This window comes from Onychomys torridus, chromosome 6 (assembly GCF_903995425.1).
Source record: "Onychomys torridus chromosome 6, mOncTor1.1, whole genome shotgun sequence".
Lineage (NCBI taxonomy): Eukaryota > Metazoa > Chordata > Mammalia > Rodentia > Cricetidae > Onychomys > Onychomys torridus.
The window spans coordinates 63,135,778-63,155,055 of NC_050448.1; the positions used below are offsets into that span (position 1 = coordinate 63,135,778).

The 19,278-nt window shown below is 44.2% G+C and overlaps 1 long non-coding RNA gene across 3 annotated transcripts in view; it reads right to left on the reverse strand.

The window, feature by feature from the left end:
* Nucleotides 1-7,926: 7,926 nt before the first annotated feature.
* Nucleotides 7,927-19,278, reverse strand: part of LOC118585866 — a 60,572-nt gene continuing 49,220 nt past the window's right edge. For all 3 annotated transcript variants that reach the window (XR_004945243.1, XR_004945242.1, XR_004945241.1), the window contains 3 exons: nt 17,055-17,256; nt 13,473-13,567; nt 7,927-8,502 (listed from right to left, as the gene is read on the reverse strand). This is a non-coding gene — a long non-coding RNA (uncharacterized LOC118585866). The remainder of the gene's footprint in view (nt 8,503-13,472; nt 13,568-17,054; nt 17,257-19,278) is intronic.

The window sequence follows — 19,278 nt, forward strand, 5'->3', positions numbered from 1 at the left end:
ATTGCCCAATTGTGAATATCTTTGTTAATCCCCATTCACTGTAAGAAGAAACTTCTCTTGATGTGGCTGAGTGGGGCCCTGGTCTATGGGTGTGGAGTATGTCTCTGGGAGTCATTTTGCTATGTTCCTTTAGCAAGATAATACTAGGTTTTCCCCGAAGCCCATGACCTATCTAATCTGAGGTTCTTGGATGCTTTAGCAGTGTCAGGTATGGGTTCTAGCTCATGGAGTGGACATTAAATCCAATTTTAAAAATGGTTGATTAGTTCCATAATATTTGTGCCAATATTGTACCAGTATATCTTGCAGGCGAGTCACTTTTGTTTTGTTTTTTTTTTGTTTTGTTTTGTTTTTCGAGACAGGGTTTCCCTGTGTAGCTTTGCGCCTTTCCTGGAACTCAGTTGGTAGCCCAGGCTGGCCTTGAACTCACAGAGATCCGCCTGGCTCTGCCTCCCAAGTGCTGGGATTAAAGGTGTGCACCACCACCGCCCGGCATCTGACCTTATATTTGCTGTTGTGTTTTTTTTGTTTTTTGTTTTTGTTGGAGCTGAGGACCGAACTCAGGGCCTTGCACTTGCTAGGCAAGCGCTCTACTACTGAGCTAAATCCCCAACCCCGCGAGTCACTTTTATAGGTTGCAGGGTTTGTAGCTGGGTGATAGTGGTGATTACCTTTTTCCTTCAGTAGCATGAAGAGTACTTCCCAGCACCATTAATGCTAGTCAGCAGGAGAGAAGCTATCAAGTAAGCACCAGCTTGACTTCTCCATATTCAGCGACATAAGTAAGCATTCTCTTCGGCAACCAATAGTCTTGGCAATAGTCTGAGTTGTTTGGGGGGATTCATGGGACCCCCTTTTGCCAATGACTCAACAAGATGTAGCCCATTCCTGGCGCTGGAGGTTTCACTTGGTGGTGTGTCTGTTAGTTATTTGGTGCTCATACCCTGCGAGGAAACGTCCCGAAACACAACAAATCCACAGAAGAGTTTTTATTAAGACAGGATAGAAAGAGACAGACGTGACAGGCCTGTGGGAACACACATGGTCAGGAGGGAAAGGAGACAGAGGCCGGCTTATAAAGGGTGGCCGCACTTGCGTACAGGAACTCATGTGGCTGCTCCACGCTTGCAAGTAGATCACATGGCAGCGCATGCACAACCACACAAAGCCACCGGGTCCTAGTCACGCGAGATGTTTTGACCCGGAAATGGCTATTTTGAGCCGGAAATAACTAGGCGGAAGTGTCTAGGTCCGCCGGGGAATGCCCAACCGTGGGGTCATGTTGTGAATTCATGTCAATGTCTAGTTGGGGTACTCTTTCTCTATTATTCGGTCACTCCGTTTAGATTCCTTTCACAGATGCATCTGTATTTGGGAAGCTTCTACAGCAGTCGGCTTCCATGTGGCTTTTCAAATGGCCTGTGGTGTCAGCTGTCCCTCTTCACCCTTCTCCCCCATTCCTTTCCCTAGTGACTCCCCCATACCGTTCTTCCCTTTGTCTCCATAGCACCGTACTCTACTCTTGTTCCCCTTCCTTCGCCGAATCCCTCCCCACCCCGCTCCCTTAGATACCTAACCTCCGTGCAGACTCAGATTATAGAACACACTTTGAAAGCGTAAAAGCTAACATCCGCGTAAGAGAAAACAAACAGTATTTGTCTTTGGGGGCCTGGGTTACCTCACTCAGGAAGAAATATTTTCTAGCTCCATTTACCTGCGGATTTCGTTTTCCTTAACAGCTGAATCATGATTCCATTGTGTGAATGAACCACATTTTTGCTAGTTATTCATCCACTAGTGGCCATCTAAGGTGTTTCCAGTTTCTGGCTGTTATGAACAAAGAAGCAATGAACATGGTGGCAATGTCTTTTAGGAGGTAGAGTCCTTTGGGTGTATGCTCCAGACTGATCTTGTGGTCAGTCAGCTCTCAGCTTTCTGAGGAACTGCCTCGCTAATCTCATTAGCATCTGTACCGCTTTTCACTCCTACCAGCAAAGGATAAGTGTTCTGCTTTCCCAACATCCACGCCGGCACGAGCAATCATTTGTTTTATTGATCTTGGCAGTTCTTGTTGGTGTAAGATGAAATTTCAAAGTAGTTTTTAATTTGCATTTCTCTGAGGACTAAGGATGTTGAACATTTACTCAAGTGTCTCTCAGCCATTTGTGTTTCATCTTCTGAGAACTCTGTTTAGTCTGTACCCCATTTTTCTTTGTTTTGTTTTGTTTTTTGTTTATTCGGAGCTGAGGACCGAACCCAGGGCCTTGCACTTGCTAGGCAAGCACTCTACCACTGAACTAAATCCCCAACCCCTGTACCCTATTTTTAATCGAATCATTTGTTTTCATGAAGTTCAGGTTTTGTTTTTAGTTCTTTATATAGTCTAGACACTAGTCCTCACTCTTTGTCGCTGTTTATTCTTGTGCAGAGACACCATGACCATGGCAGGTAATATAAAAGGAAGCATTTAATTGAAGGCTTGCTTATAGTTTCACGAGGTCAGTCCATTATCATGGTGGAGAGCATGTCAGTATCCAGGTAGGCATGGTGCTGGAGAAGTAGCTGAGAGCTACATCCTGATCTGTAGGCAACAGGCAGAAAGAAAGAAACTGGGCCTGGCATGGGCTTTTGAAACCTCAAAGCCCACCCTCAGTGACACACTTCCTCCAACAAGGCCACACCTCCTCCGGCAAGGCCACGCCTCCTCCAGCAAGGCCACGCCTCCTCCAGCAAGGCCACGCCTCCTCCAGCAAGGCCAGCTTCTAGTCCTTCTTAAACAGTTCACCAGCTGGGGCACTGAGCATGCAAGTGTATGAGCTATGGCAGCAGTTCTCATTCAGGCCACCACATCGTCCATCAGGTGTGCCATTGGCAAAGCTCTTTTCCTATTCTGTAGGCCCCGCTTCTCCCGAGTGATGGTGTCATTTTCTGTACAGAAGCTTTTCAGCTTTATGAGAAACTCTGACTTTACAAACAACCACAAAGTGAAACCGAGTCATGATGGGTGGGGGTGGGGTAGAATTGCTTTGACAGCGTTTACAGGGCCCTGGGTTCGATCTCTAGCCCGAGAATAGAACACAGCAGATGTGCTTAGCTGGAAACGCTTTTAGCTGCCCTCTCTTACTCTTTCCCTCACCATCTCTTGACTCCTACAAGTCGTTCTACTTCAGCCATCGATAAATTCCTTAAAACTCCCTGAACTAGACAAGCTTCCCTTGCTCACACCCCCTCACCTCTTAGCAGGCACACGCCTGTCATTTCAAAGGTAGCCTAGCTTCTTTCTGTATGAAAACAGGCTAGCTTTCCCTCAGACCTGCTCCCCAGACAACTAGCGTTACTTGTTAGCTGACAAAACATGTCCCTTTCTCACTGAGTGCAAGAAAGGGACCGCGGTGGTCTTTTTCTCCTCTCTGCCTCATCCCTTGGTACACAGTAACTCCTCAGGACATTTAGTGACGAAATAGAGAAGGTCAGAGGACATCGGTCACATATAGTTGGCGAGCCAGCCCATATATTGAGAGTAATTTTAGGAATCAGCAAGACAATGAATGGTAAATTTTGCCAACTATAAAACAACAGCAACGAAAGACCCAACATTTCCTAACAACGTCATTACATTTAAAATTTACATTTTGACTACCCAAATAAAAATAAGATGTCCCCTAATAAAAATTCAGTTCTGGCCGGACGGTGGTGGCGCACGCCTTTAATCCCAGCACTCAGGAGGTAGAACCAGGAGGATGTCTGTGAGTTCGAGGCCAGCCTGGTCTACAGAGTGAGTTCCAGGAAAGGCGCAAAGCTACACAGAGAAACCCTGTCTCGAAAAAACAAAACAAAACAAAATTCAGTTCTGGTTGGACATGGTGGTGCACCCCTTTAATCCCAGCACCCAGGAAGCAGGGGCAAGCAGATCTCTGAGTTTGAGACCAACCTGGTCTACAGAGGGAGTTCCAGGACACCCAGGACTACACAAAGCAACCTTGTCTCAAAAATAAATAAATAAACAAATAAGTAAATAAAGTCGGTTTTATTCAGTGAAGAAATCAGCTCCACCCCCCACCATCCTGACTTTTAGTTTTGCTTTTATGCTGTTGTTTTTAAAGTTGGGGTCTCTGATGAAGCTAAAAAGCCTGTGTACAGCAAAGGACACCATCCCTTGGGGACAGTGGCAGCTACGGAGTGGAAAAAGATCTTTACCCTTATATATACATTATTTCTCTCGTGTCATTACAGACTAGTGAAAACTGGTGACCGTGGACATCAATTGTTCCTTCAAAACAATATTCTGTCTGATAAACTAGGAAGCTAGGCATAGCAGTGATGCTTGGGAGACTGGGCAGGAGGGTCAGTTCAAAGGCAGCCTGAGGTATGTAGTGAGACCCAGTCTCAAGCAAGCAATAATAATAACAACGTATTGTATTAATTCTATACTGGCAGAGTCTCTTAGTAGCTCCCTCTCTCCCTCCCTTCCTCCCTCCCTCTCTCTCTCCCTCCCTCTCTCTCTCTCTCCTTCCTTTTTCAGTGTTAGATAGAACCCAGGACCACCTACAACCCCATGCTTTAAACACAAGTGCTCAACCACTGAGTTCCACACCCAGCTATCAGTAATAATTTGACTCAAGGGGTTGGGGATTTAGCTCAGTGGTAGAGCACTTGCCTAGCAAGCACAAGGCCCTGGGTTCGATCCTCAGCTCTGGAAGAAAAAAAAATTGACTCCGATGTCTTTATAGCTGGCATTTCACTATTGTAAAACTTTCTCAACAGAGTTTATTATAGACCCCCTCCCCATAGGCTGCCAACTCCAGAATAAAAACTATAGTAAGGGTTGGGGATTTAGCTCAGTGGTAGAGTGCTGGGTTCGATCCTCAGCTCCACCAAAACAAACAAACAAACAAAAACAAAACAAAACTATAGTAAAAACTACAGTGGGAGACGTTAATGAAGCCAGCTAGGTCTAATGGTTTTTTGTTTGTTTGTTTGTTTGTTTGTTTTTGTTTTTATATCTTTCCATTTTTTTCCCCTTCCTCCTTTAGGCAGGGTTTCACTCTGTAGCTCGGCAAGACCTGAGACTAACTGTGCAGCCCAGACTTGTCCCTGGCTTGTTCTCCAGCCTCAGCCTCTTGAGTGCTGGGATCACAAGCATGAAGTTCCATGCTAAGGGAAGGACAGCTTACAGGGCGGTCTGCATTCTGTGGATGCTAGGGCCAGATGGATGTCTTCTGTCATCCAGAGTGGCAGTCCAAATAAATTGTGATTTTCTGGAACCAAGAAGTGCCCTCTGGTCAAAAGTGGCTTGGCATTTGTTTATCCTGCCTCTCCCTGTTTTTCTCTTATGTTTTGAACATGTCATTCTTTCTAAAATAACAGCATTTTAAATAGAATTTGGCTGGGAGCTTGAAGTTTAGTAGGCAGTTTATTTAATTAATGGGTAGAAATGTTTCTGGTAGATGAAGAAATTTGAGGAGATCTTAGGTTGTTGTTTTTAGTTTTAGAATTCTGCCTTTTTAGAAGCCAGGCATGGTGGTGCACACCTTTAATCCTAGCACTCTGGAGGCAGAGGCAGGTAGATCTCTGATTTTGAGGCCAGCCTGGTCTAGGGACTGAGTTCCAGGAAATCCTGCAAATTTCAAATGTCTTTATAATGATGACATTCTCCAAAATGCTTAGATGATATATAGATTGAGCATTCTAACCTGCAAACATGAACTGTTTCCAAATCTGAAAATGTGTGACCACTAACATGAGACTTCAAGTGAAAAACTGAAACTCCCAAATGGTAAGACTCGGGTCAGGCACAAAATTATTAAAAAAAAAAATATTTGTATAAAATATGCTGGCCATGGTAGTGCATGACTTGATATTAGTCAGGAGGCAGAAGCAGGTGGATCTCTGTGAGTTCAAGACCAGCCTGCTCTAAATAGCTAGTTCCAGGTTAGCAGTGGCTACATAGTAAGACTCTTTCTCCAAAAATAAATGAACAAATAAAAATAATTGTGGCGTTGCTCAGTAGTAGAGCATGTGCCTGCATGCCCTGGATTCAATTCCCAACACTAAAGGTTAATTATTTATCAATTAATTTATTATTATATAAAATTACTCTCAGTCTATTCATGGAAGCCATGTGCCACCATGTCCAGCTATGTAAGGACCACAGTTTAATACATTTAGAAAAGATACATCTGTAAACACTGTGATAAAGGTCATAGTGTGGGGCTTTCAACTTTAACTCCAGTTGTTACATTGGAGACTTCAATTCAAGGTTCTACTGATAATGACAGAAACTTCCAGTTCAAGGTCTTTGTGACAAAGACTTTGATGTAACGGCACATGCCTGTGACCCCAACCTTTCTCAGTTAGGGATTGGAAAAATCAGGCGTTGAAGTTCATCTCTACCTAGAGTGAACTTGAAGGCAGTCTGGACTATCTGAGACCCTCCTCCCAGAAAAGAAAGACTTAAAATTTAGGGGAGGTTGTCTAGGAAAGGACAAACCATTTAGTATGGGTTGATTAGTCATTTAGCTCCCTGTGAACACAGACATTGTTAGTTATTAAAGCAGCCGAGAGAGATAGAAGGCACAATGCAAGGGACACTTGGTCTGACCTTAAGCATGACCATGTTTATTCAGGGAAAGGAGCATTTTGTCACCCAGGTATGTTGATAGCCATATGGGGTAGCATGACTTCTGGAGTCCACCAGGGAAGCTGGGAGGTGTAGTCCTTCAGCAGGAAACTATCATTCCTAACTCTGAGAGAAAATGAAAAATTCAGGACAGGGGTGTTACAGCTGCTTTCTGCTGAGGAGGGTCTTTGTCCCATTGAAGAGAGGGTTCTCTGGTCATGTAGCAGGGGGAGAGCCTTAACTTGATCTGCTGTGATGGATCAGAGGATTCTCATCCTGTAGTCCTGAAGAGACTTGGAAAATAATCATCAGAGGGCTGAAAGCAGATGATTTGGTTACAGAGTTGGCTGATTTTCTGGGAAGGTTGGGGGAAGGGAGAGCAGAGGACGGAGTAGCCCATACAGAGTTGATTCAGGGTGCAAGTGACTGGTTCCGTTGCTATTGTAATGAAATGAGGTATTGAGCTGGCAGAAGCATGGAGGGGGGGGGGGTCTACAGAGCATGGAAGGAAGGCAACGGGAGAAAACACAGGACTAGTGTACAGAACTGTGTCTGTGATGAAGGAAACACAGGATTAGTGTACAGAACTGTGTCTGTGACAGGAGAAAACACAGGACTAGTGTACAGAACTGTGTCTGTGACAGGAGAAAACACAGGACTAGTGTACAGAACTGTGTCTGTGATGAAGGAAACACAGGATTAGTGTACAGAACTGTGTCTGTGACAGGAGAAAACACAGGACTAGTGTACAGAACTGTGTCTGTGACAGGAGAAAACACAGGACTAGTTAGTGTACAGAACTGTGTCTGGCCTGGGGTGGAAGGGAGGAAGGTCCACCGCAGCCAGAGTCGCCACAGCATCTAAAAGGTCTTTTTGCAGGTGGATCAGGAACAAATGGAACAAATGGAGCCGTTGTGGGTGAGAGCCGTTCTGAGAACTTGTGGAACATTTGTCTGGGTCTGGGGGAAGTTCAGCAAGGAAAACATTCAAGAGACAGGAAGAAAACGGAAGTATGATGAGTATGAGGGTAATAAGGAGGAAGGAGGTTCACAGGAGGAGCCAGAAAGAATTTTTGTCTGGTCCCTGTGTCTTTAGGCCCCATTTAAACCAGTTAGGCTCTGTTGATGTTCAAGGAAGCAGCAGAGTTCAAGGAGGACCCAGATCCCATCCGTGGCAGTAGCCAGATCTGTTTTTTTTTGTTTGTTTGTTTTTTGTCAAGACAGGGTTTCTCTGTGTAGTTTTGGTGCCTGTCTGGGATCTCGCTCTGTAGTCCAGGCTGGCCTCAAACTCACAAAGATCCACCTGCCTCTGCCTCCCGAGTCCTGGGGTTAAAGGTGTGCGCCACCACCGCCCAGCAGATCTGGTCCTTTTTAATCTTGGAGGACTACATCAGTCACGGCTGTGAAGCTGACCTGAGCCGGTGAGACCGAGAGTTTAACTGATTCTCAGAAGGCTTCAGTCCAGCTGAGTTCAGTGTCCCAGACGGTGCCCAGGGTGGCACAAAGAGGGGTGAATGGGATGGCCCGTGGCCCATTAGTCTCCTTTTAGAGGTCATCTGAATTGCTTTGAGGGTTTGGGGCCATTCTTCCAGGCTGACAGACGGCAATGAGAGGAGCAGCAGTTTGAGAGAGAGGGTCCACCACATGGCCAGGATAAAACCCAGCAGTTGGCCAAGATTCCGAGCGTAAGTCAGGAAGTAATGACTACAGCTGTAGGGGAATCATTAAGGGTCATGTGACTTCTACATCAAGATTAACAAGAGTCAATATAACATTAAAGGTGAAAGGCAACTGTACAACCGGCTAGACCGTGTCCTGCAGAAGGATAAGGTGACTGGAATCAGCTGTTTGTTACGTCAGACGCCGGCATGGGGACCCCCGCACCTGGAAGCCATGTAAGAGATGTCAGTTAAAGTCTGCATCCAAGCAGTGCATCTGAACAGCAAGTGCCAAGGTGATATTTCCTGCTTTCACAAATGATGAACTTTGTATATTTGTTTTGATATTAACGATACCTGTTACTATTTAATAAAAAAAAAAAAGTGTCTCAGGTAAAACATAATTTTTGGCTAGAAACACTTGATTAAAGTAAAATTTTAAAGTTGTGACTATAATCTTAAATGAACATATCTAGTATTTAAAAACATGACAATATGTATTTTTGTTGACATCAAATTGCCTGAGGATTATACAGTAAATATATTTTATATTGTCAGACTGAATAGACAATTTAATTCTAAGTTGTATTCCCCCAAAAGAAATGATTTCCAGTTTCTAATTTAAAATAGTATAATCCTAGAGACAGTGACTGCCTTATCGAGCATAAATTATTCACTTTACAAAGTTTTCTAAAATTAACCCTATTAACAGAACTTTCAAAAAAATTCTCTACATTTTCATTCCATACATTCAACCAACAGATGGAAGATGGAAGCAGTCAGTCATGTCAAATCTGTAATAAATTATTTACACGTAACATGAACTGAGTTAACGAAGAAGGCCAATGCAACTCTTTACTCCTGACAATGGACAGGCTCCAAGTCTGGGTTGGGAATTTAGCTCAGTGGTAGAGCAAGACTTGCCTAGCAAGCACAAGGTCCTGGGTTTGGTCCTCAGCTCTGGCAAAAAAAAAAAAAAAAAAAAAAAAAAAAAGTTTAAAAAAAAAAAGACAATATGTTACTACTGTTTTGTTGTTGTTGTTGTTTTTTGTTTTGGAGCTAAGGACTGAACCCAGGGTCTTGCAAGCCTCTACCACTGAGCTAAATCCCCAACTCCCATAAGAAGTTCTTTGGGTTTTTTTGGAGCTGAGGACTGAACAACTGCTGTTTTGATATGTATTGCTGTCTCCCCGCTTCCCAAAGTCCAGGCTGTGTCAACCACCAAACTCAGGATGCCTAGATCAAGGCAGACTTTGAACTCCTGATCCTTCTGCCTTCACTCACTAAGCGCTTGGATTACAGGCATGTACCATCATGTCTAACTTAGAGTCTTCCCTTAAATGTATGATTCTCTTTTCTATTCAAATGACATATTTGGCATCTAGGCATTTGTAGTCATTGTAATAAGATCTTTTACTAATCAATCAGATATGTATTTCCTCAGTAGTATTATCTAGGTGTGTAGTGACCTTTTTCTACTCAGAAGATACTTTATTTTAAGATCTTCTCAACAGCACTGAGACTATAATTTGCAGTTAATTGACCTGACTTAAGCTCCAGCTTCCTCACCAGCTAGTTAGTAATCACAGGCCAGCCACTTGATCCCTGACTTTAAGGTCCCTGTAAAATGGAGATAATAATAATTGCCCTACCCGGCTCAAAGGATCATTAAAAGTGGGAAATATGCAGACCAATGGCTCTTGCCAGTTCACACCTTGAGCCTATGCTAGCATCCAGGACAGTTTAGTTCATTCTATCTTCAGAATTTGTTTATTGTCAAAGCCACTCGGTATCAGGGGAATGTAGGGCAGCATGGAAACTGCCAACTCTGAACACCTTGAAAATGAATGCGGGCAGAGTTTCTCCTTCCTGAAATACCACATAACCTCAGTTTTCCATCCCAGGTCCCCTTTCTGCATTTCTCCTTCCCGATGATTGCTAAAATGAGAAGTGTTTTAGGCAGTTGAAGCCTCCGACAGTTACACTGGACACACAGTACCAAGAAAACAGGTTTTCTCCTAGTTTGTCAATAGGTGAGAAAGTCAACATCGACAAAGCCTCGGGCTAGTAGAAGCGTCGTTTCCATGAGCTCACTCAATCTCTGGGGTCAAAGGAGGAAACAAGACTCCCTGGTTTTGTGATTTTCCCCAAACTACACTGTTGAGGAAGTGAGCTAGGAGCCAAATGTCTAAGCACAGAGATTAAATTTTTCTGGAGCTGCTGACCTTTGGGTGCCTGTTCTGAGGGTCTGAGGGAAACCTCTTGTATTTGTCAATCAGTGTCAGTATTCCTATTCTGTGTACTCTTATTCATTTAGTGTATCCATCCATCCACCCACCCACCCATCTATCTATCTATCTATCTATCTATCTATCTATCTATCTATCTATAGATCTATCTAACAGGATTAGAGATCAAGCCCAGGACCAAGTGAGCAGTCTTCCGATGAGCTTCTCTTCAGCCTGGTGTTCTTTGGTGTGATGGTCAGTCCTGAGAGCTATGTATGGTGCCCCAGGACGCCAAAAGAGCACATCATATCCCCTGGAATTGGAGTTCAGACAGCAAGCTACTGTATGGGTACTGAGAACCAAACCTGAGTCCCCTGCAAGAACAGCAAGTGCTCTTAACCACTAAACCATCTGTCCAGCCCTGAGACTGTATTTAGGTTCAAATGCAGAAGCAGAAGTAGAACAATGAAGAAACAGCCAGGCATGGTGGCTCATAAAATCTTAAGAAACGAGGGATATCTGTGAGTGAGGCCAGCCTGCTCTACATAATGAATTCCAGGCTAGACAAGGAGATCCAGTCTCAAAAAGAAGGAGGGGGAGAGCGGTATCATGAAAATGGAAAAGAAGTGGGAGTTCTGGGCATGGCTGCACACACATGTGATCTCAGCAATCCAGAGACTGATTCTGGAAGATCTCCACTTGGAGACCGACCTGCTGTAGTAATGTGACCCTGTCTCAAAAACTAGAAAACCCAACGCACAACAAACACCATGGAGTGACTCTACGCTTATCAGATGAACCAGAAGAGATGTGATAACAGACAAAGGTACTACAGTGATCAAAGGGCAATTCACCAAGCAAAAGCCAGCAGAAACAAAGGAAGAGGGGCTGGGGATGGCTCTGAGGGTAAGAGCACTGCCTGCCAAAGGACCCAAGTTCCATCCACAACACCCACATGGTAGTTCGCAACCATCTGTAACTCTAGTACCAGAGGGCTTGTGGGTTCCAGGCACACATGTGATGCACGGACAAAACACCCATACACATACATTTTTGTTTGTTTTTGTTTTTTGAGACAGGGGTTCTCTGTGTAGCCTTGGCTGTCCTGGAACTCAATCTGTAGACCAAGCTGGCCTAGAAATCACGGAGATCCAATTCCCTCTGCCTCCCTAGTACAGGGAATAAAGGCATGCGCCGCCACCCAGCTTAATTTTAAAGAAATAATATAAAGTGTATTCTCTAAGAAAAGCCAATACTAGAAAGATACTTATTCATTAAAAAAAAAAAAAGGAGGATGGGCTGGAGAGATGGTTCAGTGTTCAATTTTCAGCTCCCACGTAGCAGCTCACAACCATCTGTAATCTAGTTCTGGAGATCTGCCGCCCTCTTCTGGCCTCTTTGGGCACCAGGCACACATGCGGTGCACAGACTTATAGACTTATATGCAGGCAAGACACCTACAAATGTTAAAACATCAACAACAAAGGCACAAATTTAGTACAGCCAGGTTGCAGGATACAATAACAATTCTGAAAGTATCTTCTATATGTTAGCAATAGCAATCAGAAAATGATATTAAGATAATAATGAAAACAGTGGGTCGAAACTGGACAGGGGCCAGCTCAGGGGAGGAACCCATCTAGAAAGCAAAAGTTCCAAAATGTCTTGCTTATCTGGCCAGAAGGGAGCTCTGGTTTCTTTCGTATCTAATCCTAAATGGGCACCATGCCTGGAGGCTCTGTGTGAGGGTGGGGCTGAAACTCCAGTCCAGCTATCAACTCTTTCAGACAAGGAGTTCCAGATTTCCATGGCAGAAGTGGGTTATTTCCATTCCCCAATTTCAGCCCATCTCCTGTGATTTGTGGTTGCCTTCCGAGGAGGGACTGTTAGAGCAGCATAGAGGCACACTAAGAGAAACTATTCCCTTTTGGGCAAGAGAACGGAATCTCTAGCCTGGGTGGAGACCTACCAGTCCAGTTTGGCAGGTCAACCACTAGGCTAAGGGTCCACCCCTCAGGAAGGAGGGTCCACCCTAAACCATGCTGAAGAGATAGGATGACTATTCCTTAGGGAGATATGTAGTTTCCTTTCCAAATCCCTGCTCTCTGCAGTCACGTACAGCTGTGAAGCTTTGTTAGTCTGCCTGCTTTCCTGAATTGCTGAGGAAATTGTAACTTTTCACTTTCTTTTTAATGTTGAGAGGCAGAGGTAGGCAGATAGATCTCTTTGAGTTAGAGTGCTGGGATTAAAGGCATGCACCACCACAACCCTGCTGCCTGTTTGTTTTCTAAATGAGATAGATAGATAGATAGATAGATAGATAGATAGATAGATAGAGAGTAGATTTGGGTGGGTGGGTAGGGAGGGAGAGCTGGCAGGAGTTGTGGGAAGGGGAACTGTGATCTGAATATATTGTGTGAAAAAATATATTTTTATTAAAAATTAAAATTATATAAAAAACTCAAATTCATGTCCATTTCTATCCTTTTAAAAGAATCCCTTCCTTATCACCTTGTGCATCACCTGCAGGTGAAAAAAGGAAAGTGGGCATATTCAAACACAGACTTGTTCACCAATATTCACTGCAGCACAGTTTGACACAGACAAAAGCGCTAACCTAAAATGCTCACCAGTGAGAGGCTGAATAAACAACAGGATATGTTCACACAACGGAGAATCTTTCAGCTATTGCCGGGCAGTGGTGGTGCATGCCTTTAATCCCAGCACTCAGGAGGCAGAGACAGGCAGATCTCTGTGAGTTCGAGGCCAGCCTGGTCTACAGAGCGAGATCCAGGAAAGGCGCAAAGTTACACAGAGAAACCCTGTCTCGAAAAACCAAAACAAAAACCAAAACACACACACACACACACACACACACACACACACACACACACACACACACACACACTACAGATTAAACTTAGAAACACTTAGAAAAACTTGAGAGAAAGAGCTCAGATGCAAAGACCTTAGAATGAGTTTGCCTGTTTATTGTGGTGCCAGAGCTTATATCGGAGGGCTTCAGCTCAGTGTATACTCCATTCCTGAGCTACATCTCCATCCCTGTAAAGACACTGAATATCAGTAGTAGTCATTTTTATGTTTTGCATATTTTGCCACTTTTAAACAAATCAAGCATGTATCTACTATTCAGCCTAAGAAGTGAAACATTTAAGGAGCTGGAGAGATGGCTTAGCAGTTAAGAGCACCGGCTGCTCTTCCAAAGGACCTGGGTTCAATTCCTAACACCCATATGGTGTCTCACAATCATCCTTAACTGCAGTTCCATGAGATCCTACAACCCTCTTCTGACCTTGAGCACCAGGCACACAGGTGGTGCACATACATCTATGTAAGCAAAACATTCATATACATAAAATAAATCTAAAAACCAATTAAAAAGAAATAAAGCATTTAAGTACAAAGAATGGCATGCTAAATCTAACAATGAAAATGAATTTATTATTATTTTTGAGGTGCTGGAAAATGAACCTAATGGCCTTGTACATACATGCAAGGTAAGCTCTATGTCCCTGAGCTAGACCCTCATCCCTATTTTTACCCCACAAAAGCAACTTATAGCATTTTATTTCATGATATACCACATGCCAAAATATACAGTTGAGGATTTTTTGAAATGCCGTGAAGGTCACATGGCTTACTGATCAGCAAAGTGATATGGCCAGGACTCTGCTGTAGGAAAACTGCCTGGTTGGGTTTTGTTTTCTGAAGGCTAGGTAGGTTGTTGGAACTACTGAGCTCAAGTGATTCTCCTGCCTCAGCCCCCCACCCCCCAGCAGTGCTAGTCCTCAGGTGTACTGCCTCTGGCTCCAGTAAAACCATCAAATTAGAACTCTGATTGGCCTGAATTCCTTGGTTGGTTGGTTGGTTGGTTGGTTGGTTGGTTGGTTGGTTGATTGGTTGGTTGTGTTATTAGTTGTTCTTTGTTTTGTTTTTAAAATTAATGAATCAATTTCCTGTATATGGTGTGTGTATATGGTGTGTGGACACACACATACCATGGCATGTGTGGAGGTCAGAGGGCAACTTTTGGGGAATTAGTTCTTTTCTCCAGCCTTGTTTTAAGGCAGGGTCTCTCTTGTTCTGTCTTTAGACAGCTGCTCCAGGCTAGCTGGCCTGTGAGCTTCTGATGAAATCTCTTGGCTTTGCCTCCTACCTCACCACATGAGCAGAGTGCTGGGATTGACGGTTCAGGCCACTGCATCCAGCTTTTTACATGGATTTTGTATATCCAACTCAGGTAGTCAGGCTTGGCTAACGAGCACGCACACTTTTATCTACTGAGCCATCTCCCACGTCCTTCGGTTTTACTCTGTGTGTTTTGTTTTGGTGTTGGCTTTGGTTTGAGGAGGGGCTCACTCTAGTCTGGGCTGATTTGGAACTGACTCTGTAGCTCCATCAAAGTCACTGCAGCCCTCCCACTTCTGACTACTGAGGTCTGGGGTCACAGGCCTTCACCCCCATGCCCATTTGGTTGTGTTTTTGTTGATAGTATTTGCAGGGCAAGGACTGAACCAGGGCCTGAAATCCCCTTCAAGGCTTGAACTAAAGTGAGGGAGGTAGGAAGGGAGCGAGACCTGTGGAAGTTGATCTGAGGGTGGTCTTCATTTACACCCATAGCACTCACAATTCTGAATCCTCAGCAGCCAGAGTCTGTACCAGGAGATACAGAGCAGTGTGATTCCAGATCCAAGGACATCTAGAGTCCCCAGGAAAGGGATCCAACCAGATCAGACCAGGAGATAACAGGAAGCCTTTGCTATTGCTGTTGTTATTAAACAAGGCCTTCACAGTATTTGCTTTCTTATTTTGGCCTTTAAGACAAGCAGTATTTGCTTTATTGACCATTTCCTAAGTAATCATAGGGAACTTTCTGATCAATTCTGCCATTTTACAACCCTGGGAAGAATTATTTTACAAATGAGTAGACTGAGGTTCAAAAATATTAAGATTAAGGGTAAGGGCACTTGACTCCAAGCCTGTGTACTTTTTTTTTTTTTTTAAGATTCATTTATTTTTCTTTCATATGTTCCGGTGTTTTTTTTTTCTGCATATTATGTCCATGCGCCACATGTTTACAATACCCTCAGAGACCAGAAGAGGGTGTTGGATCCTCTGGAGTTACATACCACTGTCAGCTGCCATATGGGACCTGGGAACCAAATCTAGGACCTATGAGAAAGAACATCCAGTGCCCTTAACCCCTGAGTCGTCTCTCTAGCCCTCAAAGCCTGTATACTTTTTTTTAAAAAAATAAAAAAAAATTAAAATTAGGAAACTAGTGTGTATTGACTGGTTTGTGTGTCAACTTGACACAAACTAGAGTCATTAGAAGAAGGAGCCTCGTTGAGGAAAGGCCTACTGAGACCCAGCTGTAAGGCATTTCCTCATTTAGTGATCAGTCGGGGAGGGCCCAGCCCATGTGGGTAGTGCCACCCCTGGGCTGCTGCTCCTGGGTTCTAGAAGAAAGGAGGCTGAACAAGTCATGGGAAGCAAGGCAGTAAGCAGCTCCCCTCCATGGCCTCTGCATCAGCTCCTGCCTCCAGGATCCTGCCCTGTTTGAGTTCCTGTCCTGACTTCCTTCAGTGATGAACAGCAATGCTGCAGTGTAAGCCTAATAAACCCTTTCCTCCCCTACTTGTTTTTGGTCATGGTGTTTCGTCGAAGCAATAGAAACCCTAAGACACAGTGTTTTGCTATCCTGATATGTCTCTGTTACATTTAAGCCTAATAATCTTCACACAGAATGGCCAGTACCAACTATTCACTTTCTAGGAGCTTAAACCTAATTATTTTAATTAGTCTGTTGGAGAGCCATAAAAAACTTAAAAAATGTTTATGTTTTTTAAGAATTTTAAGCTTGTGCTGTGCAGTGGTAGTGCATTCCTTTAGTCCCCAGGAGATAGAGGCAGGTAGATCTCTCAGTTTGAAGCCAGCCTGGTCTACAGAGCGAGTTCTAGGACAGCCAGGACTACACAGAGAAAACCTGTCTCAGAAAAAGGGGGGGGATATTAAGATTGTGGGGATTGGGGATTTAGCTCAGTGGTAGAGCGCTTGCCTAGCAAGCACAAGGCCCTGGGTTCGATCCTCAGCTCAAAAAAAAAAAAAAGATTGTGGTATTGAAAATAACATAAAACCAAAGAGCAAGGTCACACTTCTGAGATCCAAAGATTGGACCAGTGAAGGTGATAGTATCATAGAAGAGAGGGGACTTAACCAGAAAATCAAAGACTGGGAGCCGAAGGAGTCTGGGAGTTGCTCTGCTCTTCTGTAAGAATTACCTCATTCCTGGAGGGAAAAGAAAAGGTGACCCCGGCAGCCAGCTCCAGGCAGACAGGCCCAGGCACCAACTCAGGAAGAATGAGACTTTGTCTCCACAAAAGATCAGCTGGCTCCGGTTTCCTCTGCTCCCTTCCCTCTTACCACAGGGCCTTTGGGAAAAGCTCCTGTAAATGTTTCAGGCTGACTTAACTATGCCACAGGGACTGAAGGTAATAGATCTCTCCATCTTGAACCCAAGGTTACTTACTAGGAGGGAGAAGGTCCCCTGAGGCCAGCCTGTGGGTGACAGCATTGACTGAGGCTCCCACTGGGAAGGTGAAACTCCGGATACCAAAGCTGGGGCAACCTCGTCCCTCCAGTCGGTGACAGTAGCTTTTCCTCCACTCCCTGCTGTGATGAGCACGGAGGGGCCAGGGCTTCCTTATCTCTTGTCTCAGAATGGCGCTGTGCTTTATAAACCAAAAGTCAGATCCGTTAATGAGTCATGATATCAGGTAAATGGATGTCAGAGTGAGGAGTGTAGAGAAAATTACCAGAGCAGGGAGGGAAAAGGAGGCTCTCTGGAGTTTGACTGAAGTCTGTCATCAACTGAACACCACAGCACAACTAACATTGCTGTGAAGGCTGCCAACCCAGAGTCAATATTATACACACACACACACACACACACACACACACACTCACACTCACATGCACACACACACATACACACACTCACATATATACACACATACACACTCACACACTCACATATATACACATATACACACATACACACACTCACACACACTCACACACACATACACTTACACACACACATATACACACACACTCACACTCACATATACACACTCTCACACACACACTCACACACACATACACACACTCACACACAGACACACACATACACACTCACACACACATACACACACTCACACACATACACACATATACACACACAGACACACACTCACACACACACATATACACATACACACACATACACACACTCACACACACACACACACATACACACACATACACACACTCACACACACTCACACTTTTCCCATCCCGTGGCCACTCTTAGAGTGCTAGGATTACAGTCGTGTGTGTGTGTGTGTGTGTGTGTGTGTGTGTGTGAGTGTGTGTGACCATTCACAGCTTTATTTGACAGCGGCTCAGCTCGGGGCTTTGTGCATGCTAGGCAAGCATTCTACCAGCTGAGCCACAGTCCTCTAGAGCAGCGGTTCTCAACCTTCCCAAGGCTGCGACCCTTTAATACAGTTCCTCGTGCTGTGGAGACCCCAACCATAAAGTTATTTTTGTTGCTGCTTTATAGTTGTGGTTTACTACTGTTATGGATTGTAATGTAAATAGTTGTGTTTCTGATGGTCTTGGCAACACTTATGAAAGGGTGGTTCGACCCAGAGGTTGAGAATGTCAAAGTAGGGCTGGAGAGGTGGCTCAGCCATTAAGAACACTGGCTGCTCTTCCTGAGGTCCTGAGTTCAATTCCCAGCAACCACATGGTGGCTAATGACCATCTGTAATGAGATCTGGTGCTCTCTTCTGGCCTGCAGACAGAATACTGTATACAAAACAAAAAAAAAGGAATGTCAAAATAGGAATGAACCATGCTTTACGGCCTGAGCACATATGACCTTGAGTATGACCTTACTCCTCTTCTAGATATTTTCTGGGAATCTCATAAAACTATTCTGTTTACAAACATAACCCAGGGTTTTGTTTTGTTAGCTCTTAACCCTGTCTGGTACACCTTAGGAAACACCCTGTGATCTCAATTAAATTCCTTAGCCACACCTTGAAGATAATAACTTGAACTCACAAACGTGTGTGCATGGCTATCACAGTAAGTGTGATTCTTTTTTTGTTTCTCTGTGTAATCTTGGCTATCCTGGAATTCTCGCTGTTTTGAGGCTGGTCTCAAATTCAGAGGTCTGCCTGCCTCTGCCTCTTTCCTGTGTGCTAGGATTTACTTGGCTGTAAATGTGATTTTTTTTTTTTTCTTTTTTGGTTTTTCGAGACAGGGTTTCTCTGTGTATCTTTGCACCTTTCCTAGAACTCACTTGGTAGCCCAGGCTGGCCTCGAACTCACAGAGATCCTCCTGCTCTGCCTCCTGAGTGCTGGGATTACAGGTGTGCGCCATCACTGCCCGGCTTTTTTTTTTTTTTTTTTAATTTTAAGATTTCTTTATTTATTATGTATACACACACCAGAAGAGGGCACTGGATCCCATTATAGATGGTTGTGAGCTGCCATGTGGATGCTGGGGATTGAACTCAGGACCTCTGGAAGAACAGCCAGTGCTCTTAACCTCTGAGCCATCTCTCCAGGCCCCCATAAATGTGTTCTTATTGACTAGCCAGCACCCATGCTCTTGGCTGTTCCCTCTTCTGTCCCTGGAGCACCTTTGTATTGACCCCTATACTGAAATCTCTGTTTTACAC